Source organism: Haemaphysalis longicornis, unplaced genomic scaffold (genome assembly GCF_048455015.1).
Source record: "Haemaphysalis longicornis isolate Haplotype H1 unplaced genomic scaffold, Haemaphysalis longicornis Haplotype H1 scaffold_6, whole genome shotgun sequence".
Classification (NCBI taxonomy): Eukaryota; Metazoa; Arthropoda; class Arachnida; order Ixodida; family Ixodidae; genus Haemaphysalis; species Haemaphysalis longicornis.
In genome coordinates this window covers 165285905-165303828 of record NW_027526407.1, presented here as the reverse complement: position 1 = coordinate 165303828, position 17924 = coordinate 165285905, and the positions used below count along the sequence as shown (strand labels likewise).

At 45.5% G+C, this 17924-nt stretch overlaps 1 protein-coding gene across 6 annotated transcripts in view; it reads left to right on the top strand.

The window, feature by feature from the left end:
- Window positions 1-17924, top strand: part of Ryr (Ryanodine receptor) — a 405814-nt gene that overhangs the window by 67297 nt on the left and 320593 nt on the right. The window lies entirely within an intron of this gene.

The following is a 17924-nucleotide window of genomic DNA, read 5'->3' as shown; positions in this document are numbered from 1 at the left end:
TCGATATAAATACCTAGTACTCGGGTCGCCAATTTCCTCCTGACAATACTGAGATTTTTGGTGACCTGATGTTTTTATAAAATAACATGTATAACCGTTCATCATGTGAACAAAGCCGACGTCCAACGACGGGTCATCAAACGTGGCAGCTTCTTTTTACGAAGTGAAACAGTCATGGTTAGTTTTTCGGTTTCTGCCGAAATGCGTCCGTTGCACCATTGCGTCTACCACTGCTGCCTGTTCTGTCCGCTTCCCCTAAGTACGTCACAAGTAATGCTTACGGTCATAGGGTGGAATGACTGCGCGAGTAAGTTTAAATCCTACTCTTAAGGTGTGAATCGCCCCTTCAGTGGCACAATCAATATTCCTCGCTGAGCCAATCAAACTGCAGAAACTTTTAAACTTCCCAGTACCTTGTATAAAGCGCACGCATGTGCTGTCTCTACGCGTCTTTTGGAGGGGAGGATGAGATTGCGATAGGAAACTGCAAAGGAGGCCGCAGCTGTAGCCGCAGCTGTTAGCGCACTTCACGTTCAGTACAAGGAACAATTTTCGCCAACGTTATGCTGGGCAGTGTCGTGGTAACTCACAATGGTAAAAAAAGAAGTGGGTTTGTTTGAATTTCGCGTCTTTAAACTGTGGAATACTCATGGTGTATGTGAATGCCTTATGGAAACCTCCCCACACTTTTTGTTCGTTCTTTAGTGAATTGGTGTTATACTCTTCGGAGGTTTGCCAACTGCCATGGTGCACGCTCGACGAAGGGTATAGTAAAAAAAAAACTCCTAGCGGGAGCCGTTCGTGGCTGCTGGCTACGTCATAGACGGGCTATTTTTTAAAAAATAAAATAAAATAAAACCAATTTTTCTTCTAAATTTGAAATGACATTTTAAAATGAAATTTCAAATTTTCAAATAAATTTTAAATTATAGGAAGAGAAAAAATTCCGGTAGCTTAGAATTTCTGGGTCGTATATTGCCTACGTTCCCATGCCACACTTCGCAGACGTATCCCATCCTTTTACATTCAACAGAAAAGGGCTTGCAGAATGGGTTGCGAATATTTGCATCCAAAGTGCTATGCGTTCCGCATTTCCTTTTCGGCCATCTCTCGCGCAAACGGATCGCCCGCGCTCTTTTCAAGAAACGTCCAGAATTCCTGTACATACATATGCGGGGAAATGCGGACCTTGCGACCACGTGAGATCCGGGAATATAAAGTAAGCACTTAAACGAGGTCCTCGTTTTTTTTATATACAAAAGCCATCAGGCAATGGGTTGATTTTCCCGAAAGAGGAGGCTCCACACGTAAGGCAGGCCTGAGCAACGAACAACGCGGATACTTTGGTTACCAGCCGCGGAGTCACGGGTAGTAATGACAGAATGAAGGGAACAAAAATATTGATAACGTGCTTAAGAAGTGTTTAGAATGGGGAATGGAGTTAAGCTTGGAAAAATCTATACCTTTGCATGACCAGAAAGAAAATCCCCAGTGAACACGTCTATAAACTATAGGATTCTCTTCACTTAAACAGCTTCACAACTTACCTCGGCGTTACACTCACAAACAACTTATCACGGAATTTGCACATAGGTAATGTTTGCTCATCTGCCTTCCGGAAATAATGCCTCGTAAGATACAAACCACAAAATTCCCGTCCAAACATTAAGCTTCTTATTTACTCTCCTTTCATTAGGGAAAAGTTGGAATTTGCAAGTACCGCTTGGGACCGCCGTACTAAACAAAATATTAGAAATATTGAGAGGATTCAAAGCAAGACAGTCCTGTTTATCAATTCCATGTTTTTACCAACCGACTCCCCTTCAGACGGGATGCTGGTTAATAATATTTCTTCCCTTGCGAAATGAAGAATTTCCCGCTGTGACTTCCTGATGTGTAGTCGCAAACTTGCCCCTGATCCAACCGTATTTTTGGCCCCCTGAATGACGATACCTTCGAGGCATCACGAAACAAATGCACTGAAAAAAGCGTATTCAGATTTTTGTTTTTCTTGCGCACTATTTCAGACTGGAAGCAAAGAACCGAATAACAATCTTCCAATATTAAGTAACCGCGGATTGTGTGTTTTGAATGAGTAGAGATATACGAGCTTTGCATTATACCCCGCCTCCCTGCTTGCCAAGCTTTGACCGAATAATAGTCCTCAGAATAAATAAATAAATAAATAAATAAATAAATAAATAAATAAATAAATAAATAAATAAATAAATAAATAAATAAATAAATAAATAAATAAATAAATAAATAAATAAATAAATAAATAAATAAATAAATAAATAAATAAATAAATAAATAAATAAATAAATAAATAAATAAATAAACACGATTCTCTTAACGCTTTTTTGGAGGACTTAGTAGGTGTGTTTCGCGCGGCGTACAATAGTTCGAAGCCCGCTGCGGCAGCGTGCATCTCAGTCTGCAGGTGTCTATACTCTGTTAGGAGTCAATTTGTGTTCCCGTACTTACACCTCGACGTAACGCCATTCATGCAAATGTCAGTCAATATCGCCTGGTATTTCTTAATCATACCTACACTGAACAACAGCTCCGAGCTAGCCCTAGGAGGTTTGATTAATTGGCAAGGGACCACCGGGTTGCTATTATTTGGATAGGTGAGGCGTTAGGAAAGTTGTCAATGACTCGTGGCAACCAATCAGCGTGAAATAAAAAGACAAAACAACTATAACTTACAGGCATGGTCACGGGAAAAAGTTTACGGTCCACGGCGTAGAATATTTCATCGTATTTTTGCATCGTCGGCAACCCGGAAGATATTTTGTGTCAGAAGTATTTTATTTTCCTCACCGCTTTTGACGGATTGATTGATTGATTGATTGATTGATTGATTGATTGATTGATTGATTGATTGATTAATTGATTGATTGATTGATTGATTGATTGATTGATTGATTGATTGATTGATTGATTGATTGATTGATTGATTGATTGATTGATTGATTGATTGATTGATTGATTGATTGATTGATTGTAGGGTTTAACGTGCCGACACTATTCTGGCGATTAGGCGCGCAGTAGTGGAGGGCTCCGGATGAATTTTGACCACCAGAGGATCTTTAACGTGCGCCTAACTCTCGAACACATGGGCATTTTTCCTTTTCACCTCCGTCAGAAAGGCAGCCGCCGCGGCCGAGAATCGAACCCGGGACCTCGTGCTCAGCAGCACAGCGGCTGAACCGCTGAGCCACTGCTGCGGTCCTGACCGCACTTACATACACCGGCATGAATGGACATGGCGCTTGGCGTAGAGGAAGCTCCCAAAAATAATTAGATTCTCATTTTGCAAATTTTAACAGCGGAGCTTTTCTACGTGTGGCTCTGACGACATATATGCTGATGTCGCGTCACGATTAGAAAGGTTTATCCTTCGCGCAAAAGCAGGTTCCTATTACATAAGAAATCATAAAAAAGGTTTCAGAGCATTCCTGTTTTGATGCAGTCGAACCCGACTATAACGAACCTGGATGGAGCGAATTATGCTATATATCGAACGAAATAATTCAGTTACGAAAATACACGTGAAACATATTCTTTATAACGAACGTCACATCCGATATATCTAACTGGGCTTGCCTAGAATGGCCGCCAAAATGCATGGTCTCGGAGCGGCGATTGAGATGCTAATTGGCCGCGACCACTGAGCAAAGGCCGCGACTGAGGCATTGCGCATCGTATGGAGCGACATGACGCCCGACACTTTTCGTAACTGTTTCCGACGCGTGGGACTCCAGACGGAACCCGCCCAGTCGGTGAGTCCGGACCAAGACGGCAGCTCGCCAACCTTTCCGATGCTGTGCCGAAAGGACTGTCTTTCGAAGATTTCCTGAGTGTCGACGACGACGTTGCCGTCACTGTAAGCCCCTCGGTCGCGGCCACCGTCAGCAGCACCGTCGCAATGCTGATGAAAAGCACCGAGGAGGCGGAGAATGTGGCGAGTGAAAGCCGTCCGACGCTTAATGAAGTGCTTTCGGCAGTCGATGTCCTCCGCCAATACTTCTTCGATATTGAAGGACACGGACTCGAACTGGTGTGAGCAATGTCTCGTGAAAAGAATGCTGTGCTAGTTGACGCTGCCAGAACGAAAGGTAAAACATAAACCACCGCTTTTTTTCGAAGTAGGCAGTTTAGGCGTTGAGTCGGAAAGTAGCTTTATTATTTGCAATAAATCGATTGTTTTGTTTATGGTAATGACACTTTATTTTGTTCGTTTCTGAATTGGGGGATGGCAAGGGGATTCCCGCGTATTGCGAACTCGTAACAATAAACTTGTTCTAAGCGGGTTCGGCTATATTAAACTATTGGATTTTTCGAACTTATCGTGGCGCATATTGCAGTTCGCTATAACCGGGTTTGACTGTATAGCTTATTTGCCCCTGGAGAAGTGCCTTTCCAGAAATTCGTTTTTATTTAGAGGTGAAGGCGACTTTAAGGTGATAAGTGTAAGCTTGAATTTTGTAAGCTGGCTCTCCGACATTGCGCCTTGCACACTGAAGCTTGTTCATTTGCGGTGGGAGTATTACAGAAAACGGCTTAACTCTTGTGTTCTCGAAAGCATCCCTTAACAGATTATATGACAATTGTCCGCAAAGACGACTAGTTTCAGTTACCTGTCATAATGGGTTTAAAGTGAAGTCGGAAACTTTACAGAATTACTGTCTACTGTCAACCCATGACCATCTACGGATTGGGTATGGCTACAGAAAATTGTTGCAACGGTTGTTCTAGGTACTGGAGCTACCTGGGAACGAATTGTACGACAATTAGCGGCTGAGACGACTCTAACATTCCGCTCCACAGCTTCGCTGGTCGTCTTCCTTCACAAAGGGCAAGGGCACTGAATTTTTCGGGCATTAGTGAGTGCTGCTGGAATAGACTGAGACAACCAGAACTGCACTGCAAGAAGCCGCCCGTCTGCTGAAAGTCTTTCGTGGATGTGACCTTTTGCATTCAACCAAACTTTGTGTTAGGGACTTATACATCTGGAACATCATGCACAACGGATAGCACGGCGAGTTGGTGAGTATTCACGTTGAAGTGCTACAACGAAGACCATCATATTTGTTAAAACGAGTGCGCAAACGTTTCAGCGTGTTTCCGCAAACGTGCGAACATGATATGCATTCTTCCACGTCCTTTGTCCGTTCGCGCTGTAACACTTCAGCATGGTACCAAAGCCTTTCCAGAGGACGCAACAGAAATGTTCGTGTTGTGTCCTGTCCTTCAAACTAGGTGATGTTTGCCCTATGAACTACGAACATTAAAAGGGCCCTGCAGTGTCCGCGGTAAACATTTTGGCATCTTCCTTCGTGCGGCGACGCACTGCGAAAGCCGCCTATATCTCCAGCACAGACTGGCGCTCCGCGATTTCACATACCACACAAGGCGTTTCGTTGCGCCCCGTTTTTTTTTTATTGAGATTATTTATAAAACGAATACTCAGTGCCCTTATTCTGCGAACTTAAAGGAAGGGGAAAATTCGGACGGTACAAATTGTGTGACGTTAGGTGAGCCCAAAAGGAACGCGTATTTTAAAATAGGCCGCGAGGAAGCGAGAGAGGGAGAAAGAGGGCACATTTATTGCACAGTCACCGACGTAGGTACAGTTCAGCTAAAAGGTGGAGGCTAAGGCATTACACCCTTCACAGTAGGACGGGATGTCCTCGGAAACATTGTGGACATAAAGGCAGAGAGCGTCCTTGGCAGCCCCAACGTCTTTTCCGGGTGGGGGAGCGAGCCAGGTCTCCCGTGAGGTGATGCAAGAGATGGGGGAGGCGGGCGAGTCTGGCGAAAACTGCAATGTGTCCAACGAGGAGGCCTATTTAGTCCTGTGGTGGCCTAGATGGCGGTCAGTAGGCCTTTGCTTCAGGCACCATATTTGTCCCTTTGGACGGCCTACTGTTGGATGTCAGGGTTTTTGCTGTATACCACGATGATGACGATGATTGATGATTATGATGATTGCTAGTGGTATCCCCTTTGTAAAAGAGTAATGACGAGTCATCTTACCGTAAAAAACTAATATACCTATGTTTTATACTCCTCGTTTATTACTAGCGCTGCTCTTAGGGCAGGCACAAAGTACTTATTTTTTGTTACAGGTGGTAACTGTCCTTACAAATATTCAAATATTCCCCTTTCTGCTTTCGTCCAACAGCATTCTAACCTTCTTTTAGTAGTCTCGTTAGCCTTGAAGTTAACTGCCCCTGTGCTACCCTTAAATCCTAGGCTTTCTGGAAGCCGAATATTTCCTTCGTGTAGATTTGAGTGGATGCACTCGTATTCCAACTCTATAGCTTCTGTTTCTTTCCCGCAGACGACGCATACCCCATCATTCTGTGCACACTTCCCCACGAAGCTCTTAGTTCGCAAGCAACCTGCTCTTGCCTCAAAGAGCAAAGCACTGGCCTTGGAATTATCGTAGACATTTTCGTTTCTGTTGTCCAATTTATGTGCCCTGTACATATCTAATGGCATTGTAGCTTCCATTTTTTTCCACTCTTTATTTGTCCCTATCTGCCTTGCTTCTTTTTTTTTTTTGGTTACCTTGGCTGTCTTTGATTCTCCACTGTTCTTTCCGCAATTCATCGTTAGCCTTCTAGTCCTTCTCAGTCACTGCGTGTTCACGCTTATCATCTATCGATAGCTCAAAATTTTAGCTGTCAACCTACGTTGATCCATTTCTCTGACCCTCCCCTAAAAACACATTTTATTTTGAGCTTCTCGAACTTCAAACTTTAACGGCATCATATTACTGCTTTCTAGCGACCATAAGGGTGCATTTTTCATTGTTGAAGTCTTGTCTCTGTACACTGGGACATTACCATAGCATGTGAGCCAAGCTTGCAAGTTCAGGGAGGTGTTTGCGTCATCACCACGGGAAAAATAAAAATGAATGCGAACGCATAAAAGGCCTCACTGAGCACAAAAGTCAGAATCGGCGCTGATTGCTGCAACGAAATGCCTTCCCGTTCCCATGGGCGGCGGCGTGACACGTGGTGCCATAGCAACGTCGTAATGGTTGCTGTGGAGCCAGCACAACTGCTGAGGGCGCAGGAGGTGCGGCGAACAACTTAGCCGCTGGCCTCACCCAGTTGGGCAGGAGTCCTCAGTGAGTGAAAGCGCGTGCTGGGCGCCCCGCCGGCCTCTTATGCTCAGTGCAGCACCAAAACGACACTCCAAACCACAGCCCAAACCACAGTGCGGCACCCAAAGCACGAGGTCATTGTAAATAAAGGTAATTTAGAAAGTGGTAAATTTAAATAAAGGTCACGTCATTTCTAGAGCGTTAAACAGATCCTTAATGATTTCGCTTTCACAAATTGTAAGAAGTGCTCCTACTTGTAGACACCACGCAACACTTCTTTCAATGTTTTTACAAATCTTAAATTCTTGCATAACGTAGTCAACCAACACGTCCAGTACTCAGATTACAGGTCTCAAAGTTCCTCAGCCAAACATTACTCCTCTATGCCAATCAGACAACTGGAAACTATTTCAGAACATTTTTTTTCTCTCTTTCGCCGTCTCGGCGTTCTTCGACCGGTAGAATGACGTCGTTACAGGTTTTTTTAAAGAGGTATTAAGCAAACTGCGCACCACAGACGAGACTAGTACAGAGGCAACAGGACGGGCAGAGAACTGCGTAGCATGGGCGCAGGTCTGGGGCAGCACTGCACCCGTCCTGTCCCCATCGTACTAGTCTCGTCTTTGATGCACATGCATGCAGTTTCGCTACTCTTAAAACGCAGTACCAACTACCCCAACCACATGCTGTACGAATCGTTACAGTCGTGCAGCGGTTGTTGGCAGGCTTCCTTGCAGTTGCAGCAATGATCGCATTCGATAGGCAGTTTAAAAAAACCCACCAAAGAAAAGACGTCGTGGAAGGCGTATCAGCTGCGACGAAAAAATCCCACAGTGCTGCTGAGTGCTAGCGATAACTATTGCTATCGCAAAGCTTTTATACGCGAAGGAAAGAGTGAAAGCGCTTATAGGAAGCGTTGCAGAGTACCTTTAAGAGTACTAGGAGTATCTTGACGGAATTTAAAAATTACCTGGGGCGAGTACAAGTGTAGCATAAAACCTCCGAATCAAACGACAATACCAATTTCAGGATTACGTAATTTTTGGCCAGTGTATCTAAGCATCGGACGTGGTTAGTACTGATGTTTTTTAAACGTCTGAAATTTAGGGCGACAGAATCATATGTAGAACGTCCCTGTGTGATGTTTGCACTGTGAAATAAAATAGGCGGTAGCAAGATATCCAAATTCACACTCCACTTTAAGGAACCCACCTTGGCATTCTAGCATTATTTCATGACGAATGCACCATCATGCATTTGGTTTTGTTTGAAGGAAATTAGCGCACGGAAGGTTAGGCAGGTGGTTGACGCTATTTCGCAGTGTTTCACATCAATTCTGCCGGGACTAACGGCGCTTTTTAGGCGTATGGTTCTGCGCCAGGCCGTTTTTGTATATCCATATAACCGAGGCTAACCCGAGGAAAAAGACGATGGCGAAAAAAATCGTTTTCATCTCGGTCTTGGCCCCAATTAGGGTTTCCAGCCACAATTCGAGAAATAAAAATATACGTGATTACATTACACGGGCCGACGCACACTTGGTAGCAGTGAAGTATACGGTTATAAAGAAGGATGCAGCTGAGTTTCTTTGCGTAGAGGGTGAACGGAATTGAGGCGCCGCAAAAGAACCCAGCGTAACTTTGATGCATAGACAACGACGGCGTTGTGCTTCGCATTCAGAGTGCTGCTTCGGCGGGGGAACATTTAACATGGATAAGACGAATTCCGTAGTCCCCGCCGTCCGAAAAAGACACCACTGGTGATGGTACGAATTCCAAACTGCGCGAGCTAACGGCGAGTTTTCAGTGGGTCTGCACTTATATAATAGCCGTCCGCGGTCTTTTGCGCCGTAAAGAGGCAGGGCTTATGACCATAAAATGAAATGAAAATGAATTTCACATTGTGCCCAATAACTCAGCGCTTTAAATAAACTGAAAAGTGCGAAAAACAGAATTGTAATATTTGCGTTAAAATACAGTTTGAAAGTTTTCTGTGGTGCCTATTTTTGTGGGGACGTTTCTCGAGCTTATCTCTTCTTTAAGGCAACTTTATTAAGCAACCCGAAAGAAACAGTGCAGTCAGCACCAACAATTTCGTTTAAAAGGACTTTGATTTTTTTGGAACCCCGTCATTACCACCTGCTTAATTGACTTCTTTTGTAAGAACAGCATGAGAGTGTCATATGCTTTTTGTGGTTAAAACTGTGCTATTTCGCTTTTTGGAAAAGTACACTGAATGTAATTTTGTTGGAAGAAAACAGCGAATATCACAGTTTAAAGAAAAATTAGGAGCCATTCCTATCCGATTAGTCGAGGACCACCAAAGCTGTATAATATATACATCATACACATCATAAGAGAATGTACACGCTTTTATTTTTGTGATCATGGGTTATGGCTATGACTTTGGAATTCTTGAGTGAAACATGGAAGGAATATAAATTTATCTCTTCCACAAATATGGGGCTATCTGTTACCTTCCAGTAGAAGCTTATCTATTTAGAACAGACGGGAATACCGGAACCTCTGGAAGTTCATGGCGACCTCCCTACCTTCTTAATGGCCAATCGGCGCTTTATTGCTACGCGAAACCTTTTATAAAACCAAAGTTACAGCCCTTTTCTGCTGATTATTAGCGATAAGCCTGTAAGTGCCATAAAGCGATTTCGCGTACCAAAACAGAAAAAAAAGAGAACTGCACGGAACCGTATACTGTTAACACAGAACTAGGACCCCTTCATCATGTTTATTTACAGTAATCAATAAAAGAAATGCTTTTCCGGCGTTTTTTAGAAATTCCCCTAGACAGTATCCCGAAAATAAATTGGCCGCGTATATGCTCACTTTGCTGCAAAAGTCGTCGAAAGATGATAGTCTTCTCCCCGTCTGACCCGTAAATGCCTGTCTGTCCCCCGAACACCTCTCATGCCCTTCTCCTCTCTTTCAAAGCTCCCACGATGCACAGAGGGGAGGTTTGCTAAAGACAATTATTTTTTCCCGCGTTCCACTGCTCGCGCCATCAACTGGAACCTTTTGTTACTGTCCAACTTGAAACACTGCCAAGAATTCCGGGCTCACGCGAGCTCTCGAGTTCGCGCCAAAAAATTCTATTTTCGGGTAAAATATTGTTTTTAACTGTTCATTTTTGACTGGGTATGAAAAACATTACGCATGGACTTGTTTTCAATTTATAAAGCACTGCGAAAGATATAAATAAAATTTTGATTTCACTTCGCTCAAACTGATTTTGCTAACTTGATGATAGTTAACCAAGTCGTGCAGCGATGGCATGGACAAAAGCAACAAAAACGCCTTCTTAAGGGGGCAGTTGGGTCTTTGATCAAAAACATTATTTACAGTTATGATAATGAAAACTCAGGGGCGTATGTACTTTTTCATTCTGACTGAAAAATATAAATTTTTTTTTTGTGTAAAACGACTATATTCAAATTTATTTGGATTTTTATATTTGATTTTTTGAAAGCCTTTGTACAAAAACTGCTAGAGGGATGCAGCTAAACAAGGTACGAGTGAACGGTGCACAAATCAAGGAGTGTAATAAGACTAATGTCACCATCCTATGTGGTCTGTAGCAGAAGTTCCGACCGTGTGAAGTTCAGGCAAAACCGTTTTTTTTTTTCTGGTTGCCACCTTCCAGGCCCAAACTTCAAATGGTCGTAACTTCTGCTACAGACCACATAGGATGATGATGTTGGTCTTATTGCACTAGTTGATGTGTGCACAGTTCACTCGTACATTGTTCAGCTGTATCCCTCCTGCAGTTTCTTTACAAAGGCTGTCAAAAAATCAAATATAAAAATCCAAATAAATTTGGATATAGTCGTTTTACACAAAAACAAATTTGATATCTCAATCAGAATACAGTTTTATGGTTTAACGCGCCGACGCAAGGAGGACGATGACGCGCGCCGTAGTGGAGGGCTCCGGAATAATTTTAACCACCCCGCGATCTTTAACGTGCGCCGAAATGTCGTACACACAGGCGTTTTAGCTTTTCGCCTCCACCAGAACAGCGGACCCGCGGGCGGGAGCCGAACCCGCGTCCTAGCGCACAACAGCACAACGCATTATCCACCGAGCCACCGGGGCGGGTTAACGGGAAAGTTTATTGGGCACGTAAGTCTCTCAGTTGATTCAAATGTGAAAGCAAGCGATATTATCTAAGACTTCTTCGCTGCTGCTTATAGTTTGCGATGCCGTCACGTTCACTTGTCACGCGGCGCGCATCCGGACAATTCTTGTCTTATCCTGGCGCGGTAAAGGGTTAGTGCTGTAGTTACCCCACTTGACTGCGAGTATTGGCGACCGGGCTTCAAACCCCATTCCAAACCAAATAAGTCTCTATGTGCATTTTACTCAATCATTTTATTTTAAGCGTCCGTATTTTATTTTCATTCGTGTAGTCAGCAACCACGCGGTCACTTTTCCCGTTTGATGAGACATCTAAAGCTTTCGCCTCGAGAAGTATGTCGGTTTTTTATTGATCGTTGCGATATCGTCTTTTATTCAATTTTTCATATTTCTTCTGAAAACATCAATAAAAGAAGCTGTTTTCAATGCGACGCTGAGAGCATCTCTTGTCGGCGGCCCTGTCCTTCCTGCGTGCGCCCGTCGTCGTCGGCGTCTGCACTCTCCTTCGCTCCCCCCTCTCCGCTCCGATAGCGAACACTCTCTCGCGAGGGGCATTGGATTGGATTCGATTGGCTTGGCTTGGCTTGGCTTGACTTGGCTTGGCTTGGCTTGGCTTGGCTTTGATTGGATTGGGTTGGATTGGATTGGATTGGATTAAAGTGGCTTGTGTTGGATTGTGTTGCGTCATTGCCGCGGCAGACGCACTGGCGCCGGCGCGTGCCCAGGTGAGAGCTAACACTCTCTCTCAACATCTGCGAGTGTGCGGCCCAGCGCGCTCTAGCTCCGCCGGTGGGCGGCGCTGCGCGCGGTGCTGCGCATGTGCAGTACTCTCTCTCTCCGCGGTCTCCTCTCCTTCGGGCGCGCTGCGCATATAACCGGTGTGCCGCTTTCCGGCGGCCTTTCGGTCGACGGTTGCTCTCCGCTTGAGCTTGAAGCCCCCTCAGCGTCGCATCACACCAGGGTTCCCGCGAGGGGAGGTGGGCGTAATTTTATTTTACCCCGCCCCCCAAAATTTGCTGAAAACCTAAATCCATAATCTTCCCCCTCCCAATGGGAGTCGGTATGCGTTCTCGCCGCTGCGCGCTGCTTTCCGCGTGTAGCGTACAGCCGTTTGGGTACGTAAGCGGCGGCTTCTGGCTGCGTGGCACCTGCCTGCGCAGACTTGGGCACCTCCCCACCGCAAGTGCGGAAGTTGTAGGGGCTAACAGAGATTGTATTAGGACCGAACCTTGCCAAATAGGAGTGCTCTTTTCTGAGCCTCCGCTAGAGGCAGCTCACGGCGAGCCGAGGAGTCTCGACCAGTGAAGCTATACTCGGGTACAACTTAAGAACAGCGACGGAAGTTGCAGCTGTACCTCATCACCGCAGCCGGACGTTACTCCACGCGGCGCAAGTAGAGCACTACTGGGAATATCTTGAACATGGCACGAGCTCTTTCCCCGATTTTTCGGCATTAATATGATTGTATATTACTGCAGCGTCGACAAACTGCGTGAGAAAAGGCAGGCGATATCACGCAGTCATAGCAATCTCTTTTCAAAACGAGCGCGCCCGTTGACATCCGGGTCCGACGCTTAGGCGGAGTTATACACTACGCGAGTTGTTCCCGTTCTTAACTTGTTCCCGACTGTAAGTTTGCATTGGGAGCCCCCTAAGGGGACAATTCAGAATCGTCTCGGAAGTCAAGGTTCCAGCTGTGTACCCGGATAACCAGACGAGTACTGCGGTGGGAACAGTATCACGGCCGCTGTCGGTCAAGTGGTTTTACACTCAGATTAGGAGGCGCTCAATTGATTTGTGCGCACTTGGAGTAAGAGCCCAACTGCAGTTTGGAAGGCTTTTAAAGTGAAATCTTTCTTAGTTGGACCAACGGCGTCCTGTCAAAGTGATAATGCCTTTCCCCATACACCGGGTGGTCGACCTAAAAGTTCTGATAACATCTGCGGACACACGGCGCACGCGTGAAACCTTGGTTCCCTTGAGTCAAATCAGTTACTTGAAAATCGCCGAAACAGGAACGGTTCTACTTAAGACAGTGCACGCATTTATCATGAACAAGGCGTACGATAGTACACCTGTGCCTCATATATCTCGTATTCTGTACACAGTTAGATGGTTCCTACGTGCGTTTACTTAGTGCGCAAAAACTCGTCGCGTGAGTTCTTTTTAGTTTCCGATTTGTGCCTTTAAAGGCTTGACGATCGATTGGACGCACTTTCAGCAAAGCTTGGACGAATTTTTAGGGAAGGTTTTGACGCACTTCTGGCGTAACTGTTAGGAAGCTATCCCGCTTCTCTCAACTTTCTTTATGAATGGGTGGTAAAGTGTTTATTCTCCTAATATTCCTGTCCTCACTAACGTTAACGTGAATAGTTGTATATGAAGCCCGGGTTTTTCTTCATCATTTGATTGATTGATTGTAGGGTTTAACGCGCCGACGCAACGCAGGCGATGAGGCGCGCCGTAGTGGAGGGCTCCGGATTAATTTCGACCACCTGGGGATCTTTAACGTGCGCCGAAATCTCGTACACACGGGCGTTTTTGCTTTTCGCCTCCATCAGAAAAGCGGCCGCCGCGGCCGGGAATCGAACCCGCGACCTCGTGCTCAGCAGCGCAATTCATCATTTCAAAAACGCCACTAGTGCGTCAATTCGACCACCACCTTGGATAACTTCAGTGACCATCGCGCTGCCAAGCCTCCTGCCAAATCAACCGGTGCCCGGGAGACTGGCTTCCTGATCGGCACAGGACTTCGGGGAAAAGGAATATCTCATCTTAGCTGGAGCTCTACACAATCACAGAAAATCAATCGAGTCAACGTTCTCTGTCACACCTTGTTCCTACATAAGAAAGCGCATTGCACTACTGTAGAGGGACCGGACGTACACGTACCAGTTACAATAAAATTTTCACAAATTCGCCCAACGCCTCCCACAAAGCAGATAATGTGTTAACAAAACATTTAGTCGTGTTTGGCTGAATCGCACGCCACCAGAGACACCGGTTACTAAGGCGGCTCATACACCTAAAGGCAAAACTTCCATGCGCAAATCTAAGGCTCCAGTCACACTCTTCGGGATCGTCAGTCTGAACCAGTGTTGTACACGTTCCTCTAAAATAGGAACGAAAGCTCGTTCCTCGTTCCTTGCCAATTTTGAAACGAGTTCCCGTTACAAGTTCCTTTATTGCGAAAGGAACGCGTTCCAGTTCCACTTCGAAAATTGGAACGTGTCGTTACATTAACGTTACAATTAGGTTTTTAAATTAAAATATAATGTCGGATAATCTTGGGTCGAAATTAAGTGAGACATTTAAAACTCACATCGAAGTACGTATATTATAAGAATATTAACACCACCGGCAGCAGATTATCTGGAGATAAAGATAATCAAAAGAAATGCTCCTAGGCGAATTTTTTCAGGGAGCACAGGACAAACTCCAGACGGCTCGAGGACATTTCGGTGCAGGATATTTCGGTGCGGAAATTTCGGTGTCCAAATTTCGGCGACCGAATTATCTGGTGGTTGCCTGTTTGCGACAGCCGTTATATTTTTATGTCCGCTTAACGGGGGTTATGGACAACAATCTGGAACAGTGAATTTATTTTTTTGATTGATGCCATGTTCGATCTTTGCCAGGTATTTTTAGAAATTGTACATTTCTATATTTTTGTTTATTACCTTTTCCTGGGGGCACCTGTTATTCAGCCGATTGAATTCTTTAGCACACGTGTTTTTTTTATTCACAACAGGTTGTTATTTATATTTGCTCTTTCTTAGCTAAGACAATTAACCGATGTTTACGATGGTCTGACGCCTTTTTTGTATTTTTTAAAATTCACACAGCCTCAAATTACATAAATTACATGCACACTCTCAATATCCAAAAAGTAACAAACATTAGCTAGCCCAAAAGAAAACCTTATGAAGAGTATTACGTAGGCTGGGCTGCCTTGCTAAAATGAATTCTCGAACACTGGTCTAGGATATTATCGGGGAGGAAAAACGGGCCTTTTGGAAAACAGCCGCAGGTTCTTATGTCCTAAATGCTGATTAAGCGCGTACCGGTTGTGCATACAAAATCCAGTCATTGTGTTGCCTGCAATTACCACATTTACCCTGCAATTACCCTGCAATTACCACATTTTAATTCTTTGTTCTAGCGCACCCCCCCCCCCCAACCTCCCACCTCCCGCCTGTACGCTCGAATCTCGACCAGATTTCTTTTTCGGCCATATTATTTTCGGTTTCCCCTGAAAATCCTACTGGCGTGGTGGAGTTCACGGTCTCCGAAGCGTCACCGCAGTGATTTTTTTATTTTTTATTTAGAACATACTGCTAGCCTCTTAGTGGAGGCTTTTGCAGGAATTGGGTGATACATTCAGAACAATTACATAGCACACTTCGCGTTTAAAACAAAGAAAAAGCTATACATTCACCATGGGCGCCCGAAACCCCTTTAATGTGACACAAAAAGCCACTCAAAAAGCCGCTGAGAACACAATGGCCACTATCGTTTCCCGGCTACGCCCTTCCACGCGTCGCGGTCATATCGACGGCGCCCCCACTCCAGGAATCGCTCTTTCTGCGCCTTCAGTCGCCCCCTTGTGAATTAACTCATCAAGTAGCGCATACCATGGACACCCCATGTATACATCGCTTCCTCCCATTATAAGGAGCAAAAAAAAAATGAATAGGCTAGTGTGACGAGAGCGGCAACAGTCGCCTTCAAGTTTTCGAAGTCCAGTCGACGCAATGGTGAAGTACAAGTGACACCCCTCTCTTTCTACTTAGGGGGATGATTGCCGGCGGGGGTCAGCTTTCCCCTCCCCTAAGTAACGCCACCGTAAGTGCGATGGTTTGTTTGTTAGGTTTAAGTAGAACTGACACCGAATGCAACGAAGGAGAGATTGATTGAGAGATTAATTAAAACGAAATGCACACGCGCCTAATCGACCTCGTTTTTCTGTTGTTTTTTCTCGGAAGTTTCCCTGGGGGGGGGAGGAATAGACTAAAAGCAGCAGCGTCTTGCACGGTTGGGTGAAGTTAAAGGAAAGCGCTTTGGTAACACTTAATGTATTAGGGTTGTTCAAATGAATGTTAAAATAACAAAAAAATGGTTGAACGGATCCAAATTAACAACGTTAACTTTTACCATCTGCTACAGAAATTGGGTTTCACGTGGCAATGCTCCGCCAGGGTTTAGCGTTCGTTTCCACGAACGGCGGCGCAAGCACAAGTCTCGAACGTAAAATCATATCAAGTCACGAAATTACAATATTAAAGCTGAAATGTTCAAAGAATGCCTGGGACATCCCCTCACTCAAAATGTCTGGGCCAAGACGTCATGCACCATAATGTCCGTGCACAGAAATGTCCACACCGAAACGTGCTGGACCGAAATGTCCGACACCGATATGTCCGGATCCCGTTTAGCAGTCCGTCTGTTTCGTTGGCTAGGTTGTTACCGGGTTGGCCGGGACCGGTCTGCTCCTGAGCGCGCGGAAGGCCGGTTAGGAAGGGTGCGGAGGCAGGGAGATTGCGAAGGCAGGCCTGGGGAACTAATCCCCCTACCGCGACGAATGCCCAAGAGCCCAGCCGGGTCCCGGTCAACCCAGTAACAACGCATACGACAGAACGGACGGACTGCTAAAACTCTCTATTCTTTCCCCGCCAGGGAACAATTCTATCGGCCAGACGCGCATTCTCGCCTCCCCAGACAAACGATGAAGGGTGAAAAGCATTCTCGCGGCTACGCTATTCACCCGTCGAACGCCGCGCAAGCAACCAGCATGAAAGCAAACACAAGCTGCGGCCTGCTGCGTGGTTTTTCTTGTACCTTTGACCTTCGAGGAAACACGGACGGCTGAAGGGCGGGCAAATTGACCATCTTATAGGAAGAGAAACGCAGTAGCGCTTTGTGGACTTTTGTACTCGAGCCTTGGCATCAAAAACAGCCAAATCCGAGCGATGTAACGGCAGGAACGCCGTTCCTGCCGTTCCTTCAAAAACGTACCGAGTTACCGTTACAGTTCCACCGACCCGTAATGGAACGGTGGCGTTCCTCCGTTCCTCCAAAAAGGAACTAGTTCCAGGAACGCCGTTCCTTGTAACGCCGTTCCGTACAACACTGGTCTGAACCGCAATCCGCGTTAATATAACGAATATGGGCGCCAAATGAACTTGGTCTGCGCACTGACAACATCATGCCCAGCATTGTACTTACAGGGAGGCCCTCTCTCAAAACAAACTGCGTACGCCTAATCCAAGCAAGATACCCACGTACCTCGCACACTGACATCCCCTATTGTTTAGACATGAGGCCACCTGTGCAGCCCGAACTCCAGGGTTGCCTACCTATTCACAACGAAGACAATATAAACAAAAACGTGCAGATGTCGCGCAGAAATAAACATACGTCAATGCCTGTGTGCTCCATTCTCCACCCGACTGAACGGAAGAAGCCTTTGGTTACATCTGAGGCAGCTTAGGCTCGCTGCCATCCATCCTTATGCCGACGCTGCATGACGCTGTTGACGTAACTAAAGCGAAATCCTCGTGTCTCACTGACGTGAAATGACCTGGTGTAGACATAAATGGTACGAAATCGTGAGAAAGGCCAGAAGCGAGCCGGAACATGCCTGCCATCTA